At 34.9% G+C, this 12,432-nt stretch overlaps 1 long non-coding RNA gene across 1 annotated transcript in view; it reads right to left on the reverse strand.

The window, feature by feature from the left end:
• Nucleotides 1-12,432, reverse strand: part of LOC105485519 (uncharacterized) — a 251,490-nt gene that overhangs the window by 23,943 nt on the left and 215,115 nt on the right. The window contains exon 4 of the long non-coding RNA XR_003018902.2: nucleotides 329-353. This is a non-coding gene — a long non-coding RNA (uncharacterized lncRNA). The remainder of the gene's footprint in view (nucleotides 1-328; nucleotides 354-12,432) is intronic.

Below are 12,432 nucleotides of genomic sequence, written 5' to 3' on the forward strand. Positions count from 1 at the left end.
TGTAAACTTACTTTTCATCTTCTTTTTCTTTTCTTTCTCTTTACATTGCAATTTACTTTTTTGTAAAGGAATTCTATAGTGTTAAGCTACTCCATTTAAAATTTTCTAATTTATCTGACCATTGCTTTCTTCTTGAAATTATCATGATGAATGTTTATTCCAGTAATGTTGATTTTAGCACAACCATAGTATCCATATTGAATAAAAATAATGCTTTGACCTCTAATTCGATTACAAAAATATATAATATATAATAATATATAATATATAATGCATACTCCACTGTGCCTTTAAAGTATGACATTCAAAGTTCACTTTTTCTTCTTACCTCTTTTTGACATGTTAGTCATGCACTGTTTAAAAAAAAAACATAAAATGTATTATGATGATACCCATAGTGCTGGAAACTGTTAATTTATAATTGTATCATTGCAATTTATAGTGAGCTGAACAGTAGTGGGAATTGACAAGAGGAACAGATGTTCTTTGTTGCAACAACTTAACACCGACATAGTGGGAAAGCAGCCATAGAAGATATGTAAACAAATGAATATATTGTGTTAACATAAAACTTTATTTATAGACATTGAAATTTGAATTGTATAAAATTTTCACATGTCATCAAACATTATATGTTTTTGGAATTTTTAAAAACATTTTAAAATGTAAAAAACATCCTTATAATGGAATCCATACAAAAACAGGCTAAGGGTCAGATTTAGTTTGCTAAATCCTATGTAGCTCCATCTGTGTCTGTGTTTCTGAGAAATGTTTAGTACTACATCAACTTTCAATTTAGTTAACTTTTTAAAATCACTTTTCACTGCAATTCATTTTAATTTCTTTGGAAGTGTTAGGAGCTGATCAATCTCACCATCATAATGGTACCTGTGGTGGAGTGGGGAAGGTGTCTGTGTGCTCCACTCAGAGAGTCAGAAGTCATGCATTAAAAAGTTGGTTTCATTGTGCATTAGAAGATCATTCCTTCTGTACCCATGGATACTTTTCAAAAGAGTTCTGAGTGCACAGTATGTTGGTAGAAGTGTGGAAAACTAGCTAAGAATTAATTGACATATCACTTTTCATGGTTATCGATCTTTATACTTAACTCTCTTGGGAATCTTATGAGAGGGAAGGCTGCTGGAAAATACCAAACATATTATAAAGTGTCAGCTTTCTCAGTGTAAATAGGTCTCCATTTCCTTAGGTAGATTGCAAAAAGGCTCCAATTTCCAATCTTTCCCAGTCTTCATAACCTTTACCATGTAGCTTAGACTATAGGCTCAATTATGTGATCTGTGTTGGTCAATAGGATGCTAGTAAGCATGATTCAAATGTAGGCTTAAGAAACGCTTGTGCAATTGGACTTCTGAGCTTTTCTGTCGCCATGAAAAAAAAAAAAGAAAATTCTGAGTTCTCTCAGTGGTCACAGGGGAAGAATAAGAGTTGGGTATCATATTGCTAAAATATGTCCCCAGCCAACAGACACAATGACCTCGCCATGGCTAACTGAGGTACTCAACGTTAAAACAGAAGTAGGTGGCCGTATCTATGAGGGGCAGTATGCAGTCTGTGTTCTCAGAAAGACACGGTAAAAGTATCACAGGACCTCTCTTTCTACAATCAAACCGGATTAGTTCTGTTGTCGGTGCCAAACTGAACTGTAGCTAGAATATCCCGCACACGCCCTCCACCTCTTCGTTTGAAAGAAACGTCTAAAAAAAGACTTCTGGTGGCTTGGAACGAGCCAATCAGTCCTCATCTGCCCTGGCCTATGGGGGCTAAGCCATATCAGGGCTCAGCTGTATTGACCAATCAGAACTTTCATGCCTTCACTAATCAGAGTTAAGTGAGCTTCAGTATTTCATTTGCATCAGTGGAACTTATTGGGAACCTGGGCAGGAACTTTTGCTATACAACCCAAATCCAGTCTTTGTTCTCTTGAGCACAACTTCTTTTCACACTAAAAAGTCAGTTTGCAAACTATTAACTAGAATAAAGTTTCTTTCCTGCAAATTCCTTTTCAGAGAAGTCTTATTCTCAGAGCCAACTTGCTCGTTTCCGCAGGTGAGCCCATTTAATATCAGCCAAACACAGCAGAGATTAGCCAATTCCGACCCTCCTCAGTCATGAGATATAATAATAAATAAATATTTCTTACGTCATAAAATTTAGTATAATTTTTAATATTCAGTTGCAATTGCTAGCTCATAAAACATAATAAAACATAACTACAAATGCCTATTGGGTACTTAATCTGTGCCTAAAACTATGTTTTACTCCATATAATCTTTAAACAACTTTATGAGGTTGGTGCTATTATTCTTATCTTAAAGATGGAAATGTGTTCTGAAATACACAGCAAAACTCTTGCAGAGCTGAATTTGAACCCAGACTGTCTGACTCTGGAACCTAGATTTTTACACACTATGATTTTTCATCCTTAGAAACCAGTTGAACTATACTTATGTGCCCTCAAACTAAGATTCAAGATCTTCAAGGTTTTATCATTAACAACTTGAAAGATATTAGACTGTCTATCTCTTTGTTGGAGTGTTTCTGCTTTAAAAATAAATAGATGAATTCTCTTTCATAGATGGTCACAAAATTACCAATGGCATGTGGGCTAATGAATGCATTTAATGCACTACTTAAGCTCCTCAAGCAAATTAATCTAATATTCATTTATACTAAATTATACCCTAAGGGGACCTGTAACCTATCATGTTTATATGATGGATACACACTGGAGAAAATATTCTGTGCTTGGTATAAGTATAGTAGATTTTGGATAACACTAATTAGCCTCTTCAATACCACTTCTAGTTCTATATGCTTAATATGTGACATATTTGTGATTTCTTTGAGGGCTGGTCAGAGTCTACCTGGATAAAGTTTAAATTATTCCTCTGGCATAAATAATATATTGCTCCAACCTAGTGCAACTGAACAAAGCTTTTACTAATTCTTTTAAGACACTAGCCAATTTACCTAAATTTTCTTTGAATCCTTCGCTGTCTTGAATATATTAATCATGAGGTGTAACTATTACTTTTAATAGCTACAATAATAATACTGAGCATTAACATTTTATGTTTGTTTTATATCATTATCATAGCTAGAGTGTCTTTCTCTTCTATGTCCACCTGTCAAAAAATCTCCAATTTTCAAGACCCAGTACAAATGTGTCAGTCTTGTTGAAACTTCCTCCAATTGCTCATTCTAGAATTTACCTCTTATTCCTTCGAATACTTTTAGAAAGTTTCTAAGGTTCATTTGATAGTGCTAATCGTATTATATCTTATATTTTGCTAAATGTATTATATTTCTAAAGATTTGAAATCTACAGAAAAATGGAAGAATGGTATAATCAATAGCTTTATACACTTCACCTGGATTCATTAATTGTTAGTAAGTTTGCTCTATCTGTTTCTATAGACATTTTCTATTATTTCATGCTGAATATCTAAAAGGGAATAAAAGGTGTCATGGCATTTTTCCCATAAATACTTCAGCATGCATTGCCTGGAACTAGATTATTCTCCAATATAATCACAATATCATTATCATACCTCCAACATTTAGCATTGGTAAAATAATATTAACTATAATAGGATCTTTATATATATTTGTCTATTTGTACAAATAGTGTCATTTATATCTGCATCTGCTGCCCTCAGCATATAATTAAGGTTTATACAATGAATTTATTGTTATGTTTCTTTGATTCCCTTTTTCTACAATGGTACCCTCAAATTTTTGCCTTATCTAAGATGCACATACATAATATGTGCATGTATATGTGTATGTCTCTCTCTATATATTGTATTCATGTATATATATTTTTCATATATATAGGAATCTGAGTTAGTTATTTTACTCGTTATAAGATTGAAGTTAGACATAGACATTTAGTAATAAAACTTCTACCTATTTTGCTACACTAGAAGACATATAATCTTAGTATTTTCATCATCATTTAGCAAATTCTGATCATTTGGCTAAATGTTATCCAACAAGTCTATCAAGTATGTATAACTTCTTTCATTTAAGAAATTTGTGAGGTGGTACTTTGAAATTATGTACTATTCTATATCTTAATATCTTTCACCCAATTATTTTGTGTACATTGATGATCTTGCTTGAATAAGTTATACACTTGAAAATAATGTAATTCCTGTTGTCCACCTGACTAACTCCAGATAGTGGTCAAAATGTAGTGCCAGGAGCATCAGTATCAACATCGCCAGGGAACATGTAAAAAATTCAGATTCTCATGCCATACCTCAGACCTACTCAGAGATTCTGGGGGATGGAGACCAGAGATATGTGCTTTAACAAGTAAGTCTTTCTAGTGTTTCCATGTACAATAAACTTTGCGAAATAATGCTCTAAATGTAATTCTGTGCTAGAAGTGGTCATGGCCACCATCTGTGTATACGTATAACTTGACAACTCCTTAGATTGGCTGCATCTACAACTTTTAACTTTCTGCTTAGGAGCTTTCTGCCTCTATGTGGGATGCTTGCTCTCTCATCCACAAACCTGGAAGTGCAAGGAAGTTAATAACTCATGGGACAGCCTTTGAATAATGAGGAACAGTAAAGCAGTAGATAACTGTTCCCGTCTTTAATACCTTAATGGTACAATTCACCAGTGCATTTTACATTATTCTCCAGATAGTCGTTACAAAACTGAGCCTCTATTGGCAACAGTGAGTATCAGCAATAATGTACTCTTGCATTAGTTTTCTTTTTTCTTTATACTTTTTCCAGATCCCTATTTCTCTTCCCTGGAATTACTTCCCAATATAATCCACTTTCATAAATGCTATCGTTTCTAGCTCTGTTTTCTTTGTATAACAAAATTTAAGAGATTTAGAATCAGAAGAGGCACTGAGAATCCCATCCTGTGTTGGTAAACTAGAACTGAATCATTCATCCATCAGAAAACGATATAAAGGTCCAGAATACTATGGAAATTAGAGAGATGATCACCCTGGAATGCAGCAGAATCACAATTATTAATGTTTTACCTGGAAGTGATTTAGTCTTAAAGGCATGTATAAGTTAAAGTAGATTTATGTGGTATTGGGACATTTGAAAGAAATGGGGTCAAGGTAATTATACTGTTGAGGATTTAGATGATTTTTTTTTTTTCTTAATAGCTTAAAAACCTTGAAAGAAGAAAAGGACCCATTTAGATTATAGAACTTGAAATTCAAGGCATACTGTAAAAGTCAAAAGGCCTCCACAGCAGTGTTTAAAGACATTATATTCTACAGGGTTAACTAGGCTGAAAATTAAACCCAGGAATTAAATGTAAGGGTAGTGAACTTACAGAGGCTACTGCATGCATAGCATTTACAAGCCTCTGCGTTTATTTCAGGTTCCTGACAGGAAAAGATTAGGACTCAGACCTGTCTAGCAAGAGGATATTTGAGTGATAACCCTGAGATTCAGAACTGATGTTTTGCCTGGAATCTGAGCGGATACAGATTCCACCCCATGGAGAGAGGAGGAGCCACTCCCGTCACATACACTTCCCTTCTCTAGAGGTGCTGAAAGGGTTCACGGTTTGATGCTTCTCTCCCTCAAGATTCTCCTCTGCCTCTATTCATTGCCTCCAGACCAATAACGAGGGTCACGTCAGGACACATCCTGAGGAATAATGCCATTCCATTCGTGGGAGAAATTACTATGTACACCCAGTGAGTCAGAAGACTTGCCCAATATGTCCCGGGGAGCACCATAGATGGGACTTGATCCTGGAAGTATCAGAGAAGAAAATGTAGAATATAAAGCTGGATAGAGAAAAGATTATTGACTGTTCATGACTCTAGATTCTATGCACTGGCACGAACTAGGAACTGGTCTTCATGTAAGAATGTCCAGTTGAAGCTCTCATGTGATGATGGCTTGTGGTAAATAAAAGAGATACCAGAACTGCTTTTGCAGTCAGTTATGGAAGGAGTAGAATTACTTGACTTGTATTATCAGAAAATGTCTAGAGTTGGACAGTTAAGAGATGATGTCTTTTGATACAGTAGAAAATTAAAATTATTCATCAAGTTTTCAGATACGTGTGTTTTATTTTTTATGTGTTTATTTTTATTTTTATTTTTTTGAGATGGAGTCTCCTTCTGTCGCCCAGGCTGGAGTGAGTGGCGCCATCTTGGCTCAGTGCAAGCTCCGCCCCCCGGGTTCCCGCCATTCTCCTGACTCAGCCTCCCGAGGAGCTGGGACCACAGGCGCCGCCACCACCCCCGGCTAATTTTTTGTATTTTTAGTAGAGACGGGGTTTCACCGTGTTAACCAGGATGGTCTTGATCTCCTGACCTCGTGATCCACCCGCCTCGGCCTCCGAAAGTGCTGGGATTCCAGGCGTGAGCCACTGCGCTCAGCTCGTGAGTTTTTAGGAGAACAGTTCATTGATTAATGTGAAGGTAAGTCTCTTTGAACAATGACTGTACAATGGCTACATACGTATATAATAAATATTTTATTAATATTTTGTAAAGAAACCCGTGGCCAATTGATAAATTTTACTGTGGGGAAAGAAACACATTCAGACATATCTCCGGCATACACTGTATCAAAGGATATGTAAGGCTACAATAGGTCTCCTCTTAGAGTGGGAGAGAAAAAAACCTAAATGTTAAATACAGTTCTGTCTCAATTTATCTCACAGTCCGCTCACAGTATTCACTGACCCAACGCATAACCATTTATGCAGTCTCTAGTGCATAATTAGTATGCATAGTAATAGGAATTGAAATAACTCATAAAAAACCCATTATGTTAAGGATTAGGGGAAACTCTTGAGTATGGCTACTTCTCCATCCAAGATGGTAAATCAGAAGAAATATGTCATCTTGGGAGATGACATCAAAGACATAAAAGATACAGAAGTGGTGGTCCCATCTTTACCCCGTTTAATTGCTCTCTCTGGTGCCTGATTAAAGAAAAAAATAAATAAAGCAAAACAGGACACAAGTCAAAGAATGCTAAAGATTGCTGGCAAGCACCAGAAGCCAGAGATGCAAGAAAGGATCCTTCTCCAGAGCCATGCATTAGAAAGAGCCTGCTTCTGCTGACACTTTGATTTCAGACTTTTAGTCTCCAGAATAATGAAGCAATAAATTCTGTTGTTTTAAGTCACTAAGATTTTTGCTACTTTTTTTTTCTTATGGCAGCCTTAGGGAACTACAACCCTACTGCATTATATCATGGACTATTATGCATTTACTTGTAGTGTAAAATAGTTTACATGTCTTCATGCGTTTTAAACTGTTTAATATGTAAGCTTGTAGATAGTTTCTAATTTTTTAATTGAGTGTTCAAATACACATCATTCATTATTGAAAAACAGGAAGATAACAGGGATTTTCAATTTTTTCCCCTATAGTACCATTGGTAATATGATCCACACTTTCACTGCAAGTCCAGAAAATGTGATAATTAAATTGAGGAATGAACTGATGAAATTACAAACCAGACTTCCTGATATTGTTTGGCTGTGTCCCCACCCAAACCTCATCTTGAATTGTAGTTCCCATAATCCCCATGTGTTGTGTGCGGGACCCAGTGGGAGGTAATTGAATCATGGTTGCGGTTACCCCCATGCTGTTCCACTGATAGTGACTTCTCATGAGATCTGGTGGTTTTATAAGCATCTGGCATTTCCCCTGATGGCACTTCTCTCTGCTGCCCTGTGAAGGATATGTTTGCTTCGCCCTCAATCACGATTGTAAATTCCCTGAGGTCCCCCCAGCCATGTGGAACTGTGCGTCAATTAAACCCCTTTCCTTTATAAATTACCCAGTCTTCGGTGTTTCCTCATAGCAGCGTGAGAACGGACTAATATACTTCCTATGTAATATTTATGTAGTGAAGCAAATAATGACAGGCTAATTGATGTTACAGACGACACAAATTAATAAGAATTTTTTTTTTTTTTTTTTTGAGACAGAGTCTCACTTGGTAGAGGTGAGGGTGCACTGGCACGATCTCGCTCACTGCTACCTCTGCCTCCCTGGTCCTGGTTCAAGGTTCAAGCAATTCTCCTGCCTCAGCCTCCTTAGTAGCTGGGATTGCAGGCATGTGCCACCATGCCCAGCTAATTTTCATATTTTTAGTAGAAATGGGGTTTCACCATGTTGGCCATGCTGGTCTTGAACTCTTGACCTCGTGATCCACCCTCTCTCGGCGTCCCAAAGTGCTGGGATTACAGGCGGGAGCCAACACACCAAGCCAGGTATTTTTAATATACATTGACAGTTTATAATAATTCACAACTTTTAATGAAGTATCATTTACACAGGTTGTTTTTGTCATTGTTCTGGTTGTTCAGGATTTTTGTTTGTTTGTTTACAGTCAAACTATAGTTAATCTTCAGACCCTTTATTTGCTGAGGCCTTGTAAATCCCATTGTTTAAATCTTATGATGCATGTACATTTATGTTAATCAAGAAGAGTTAATTTATATGTGTATTTCTTGCTAACATACTATATTAGGCATGGAATTTGAAGTGGCAAATGATAACTTTCATTTTGCAATATTAGATGTCACCCCAATTTTTGACAATTAATTAAATTTGTTCTAGCCATTAAAAAAATAAATTGAATTTGTACCATTCTCCTACGCCATGTATGTTTGTTCCTACTAGGCTATATTGATAGTATAAATTTTGAGGACATTTAAAAATGTTCTTTTGTCTAACATTTTCTGCTATAGATCCAACTTTTAAATTTTATTTTGAATTGTGGTAACAAATAAATAGTATTAAATTTACCATCTGAAACATCTTTATGTTTACGGTTCAATACTGTTTGGTATATTTATATTGCTGTTCAACAGATTTCCAGCACTTTTCATTTTACAAAGCTAACACTCTGTTATACCCATTAAACACTCAGTTGCCTATCCCCTTCCCCTTCCTCCAGCTGTTGGCTTCCATCCTTCTATTTTTTGCTTCCATGATTTTGTCTACTTAGATGCTTTATATGAGTGGAATCATATAGTATGTATCATTTTGTGGTAGGCTTATTTTGATTAACCTAATCTCCTGGAGGTTTAGCCATGTTGTTGCATGTAACAGGGTTTCCTTCCTTTTAATGGGTTCATAATATCCCAGGGTATGTAAATATGTTTTATTTATTTTTAGATCTAATTTTTAAAGGGTCATTTTCATTAAATACGATGCTGCTGTTTTTAAATCCAGGAATCTCATTTAGGGATTCTAGTGGATGTTTTAATTAAATTTCTTCCAGACTCCCTATACTCTTTTACACAATTTTATTATAAATTGTTTTATTCTCCTTAACTATCAATTTCACATTGTTAACTTAGGTATCAGTGAAGTATGAGATGCCAAGATATAAATTGTCCTCCAATCCCTCTAAAATACCAAGAAGTAGCAAAGCAGCAAAAGTTTTTTGAGTTAGAAAATAAAATTTCTCAAATCTGTGCTAATCTTAAAGTTGGCAAATAAAACCCTGCATTTGCAGGGGGCAGGTGGTGGACCACACAAGTATTAGTTAAACATTGAGTCAGGCAGCAGCTGTATGGGGAGAGGGTGTTCACAAACAAGTGTTTCAAATACTCTAAAATGCATTCATTCAAGCCATCCTTAATCGCTCCCCTACCTCAAACCTCAATCCTCATCTGTAAAGCGCTGTATCAGTTCTGCTATATTTGTTTGGTTCTATCACACTGAGTCATCTTTGTTAAAATGCTCAAACCTTTTCTTCTAATTGCTACTTTCCCCTTAAGTGAATACATTGCTAATTTTCTACTCCTCAGATCATACAGCTCAATTTTCTTTCCTTTACATACTCCCCCCACCCGTGTATATGTATATACGTATATATACACAACATATATACACATGTAAGTATATTAATTGATTAGAACTTTATCTTGAATTCTTATATGGATTTAGTATCGGTAAGCAACACTAAGACTTAGATGAGAAGCAACAAACTTATGATTTAAAGCATAATCCAAAAACGAGAACAGAATTTTGCTGTTCTTTTTTTTTTTTTTTTTTTTTTGAGGAAATCTCTAACATATCTTTGAACTGAGAAACAGAATAAATTTTCTGGTTGTGCAGTACCAACTGTGGAGTTGGACTTCAAAACCAGTCTCCTCATTTACTGGCTCTATAACATATTATTAGGCCTCAATTTCCCTATCTGTGTAAAAGACATAATTATGGTATATAATAATGTTGTACGAATTAGAGAAGATAATGTTAGGAACTTCAGAACAGTACCTGTCACAAACTAAAACTCCCCAAAATATAAGCTGCTCATTATTATTAGTAATACCAATATTTTTTTTGTTAATTATTTAAACAATGTAATGTGTCTGTAAATGCAAATGTGCAAGCTGAATATTTGAAGCAACATTTTCTATACTTGCTTATGAAATGGTTTTCCAATAAAACTACACAATGTAAAAGAGGTATTGTGTTATAAACTTCCTTATAGATATGTAGTTTTATTGTATTACTATCATTATCATACAAAAATATAGACAGAATGGTTTATATATTTCTTAGGCAGTGCATTTTTTACTTTTTCCCTTCAAAGTTGCCTTTAGTATTCTTTTGACAGTGATCTTTTCTCATGAAAGTCTTCAGGAGCAAAGGAGAAAGCGGTGTAATTTGTAAGTCTTGATCCCTTGGGCTCTAAGAAAGCTCTCTAAGGAATGTAGAGATAAAAATTGAAATTTTCTCAGATTCTACTGCACCCCTGTTTTATTTCTACTATAAAATGCTTATAAGTGTATCTTAAAGTCTAGTTGATATATAAACAGTGAGTGATAATTCAAGCTCTTGATATTTTCATGTGAAATATATATGAGATATATGTTTTGGACAACAGGGATAGATGGCTTAATATTTACTCATGTTTTCCGAAATCCTGAGCAAGGATTAAAAGATATTGTGGACACATCAGTGTTCGATAAATTATCATTGGGTTACTCTTGTTAACTTAATGACATCAAGTCATAATTAGAAATGGTTGCTGAATGATAAACATTTAATTATCAAATAAACTCTTCCTGTTAAGAAGCTCACTAATACTGAACAAATGGCCTAACTTCTCAAGATCCTCATGTTCTTATATAAAAATTAAGAGCAATGAAATATAGACTTTCTGAGCTTTATACATTATGTATGATTTTATCCAAAACCAAAATAAACATTTAAGGCAGAAATACACCTTTCTTTGCTTTTTTAAAATTTAAAAATATTAACTTTCTGCTATCTTTTGTAAGAGATATTTTATTAATAATTTTAAAATTATGCAATGATACCCAAGTTACTATTTCATGTTTTTCTTAGCATTATGAAAATTCCTCTATCTGTTCCACATCCTCACACTCACATCCACTTATTTGCAAGCATCATTAGCAATAAACCACTATGCCAAGATATGCCAGTGCTGTTCTTAAAAGGGTGAGAAGAGCAAAATGTACCCATTGTGCTAAGATGCCTTTATACTAAGGATCTGCTTTTGTAGCTTAGCGTATACTCTTCCAAGTTCTATCCTATCTTTTGGTTTCATGTGAAACTTCTGGTTTGCTTACCAGTGAAATCTGCTCCACCTTTGCTGAATAGCCTGTCTATGACCGGGGAAGAAGAAAAGATGACATATACTTTGCTCACCTAATCTTACGTGGTTCTCTCTAACGTTTTTTGGTTTTGGTTTTGTTTTTTTGTTTTGTTTCTTTTTTTGTGTGCAAAAGGTCAATGCTTATTTGGCTTCTGCTTCTCATTTCCCCGGCATCTAGTGAAAATAGTTGTAGGTTCTGGCAGCTGATGAACACAGGCTCCAATCCCAGTTCTGCTACTTATGTGCCATTTGGCAAGTCCCTTAAAATATCTGGCCCTTAATTTACTTCTTTATTAAGTAATTATAGCATTCCAAAATACTCAGAATTGCTGTGAGGATTTTATTATATACTAAACACGAAATCCTGTATACCTGGTGAGTAGTTAACAAATACTAAGACAGAAAAGAGGAAGGTACCTGTTTTTCTAGTCTCATATTTTTGGCAAATTCTCTTAGTCACTACAATCCTCCAAGTTACAGGCCATTAAACTTTTGTTAGATGTTTATGTACAATTTAAAAGACATATGTATACTAGACCAAGAAATCTGTGATGAATCAATTGTGGAGCTGGTAATCAATTTCTAATTGATCTGTGTAAGTTTAGGTATTTTAAGTCTAAGCAAATACGATTTTAAGTGTACACAAATCTTACCACCATAACATTATGCCACAAAACACAGGAATAAAATCTTAATGGTAATCACATTTTGTGAAACAATTCTGATTATCCAAACTATAACTTAAAATTTCCAACTAAAATAGCTTTCTAAGCAGCCTTTATTCCCTGATTTCGTACACCACTCCATT

Source organism: Macaca nemestrina, chromosome 2, assembly GCF_043159975.1.
Source record: "Macaca nemestrina isolate mMacNem1 chromosome 2, mMacNem.hap1, whole genome shotgun sequence".
Taxonomy (NCBI): domain Eukaryota; kingdom Metazoa; phylum Chordata; class Mammalia; order Primates; family Cercopithecidae; genus Macaca; species Macaca nemestrina.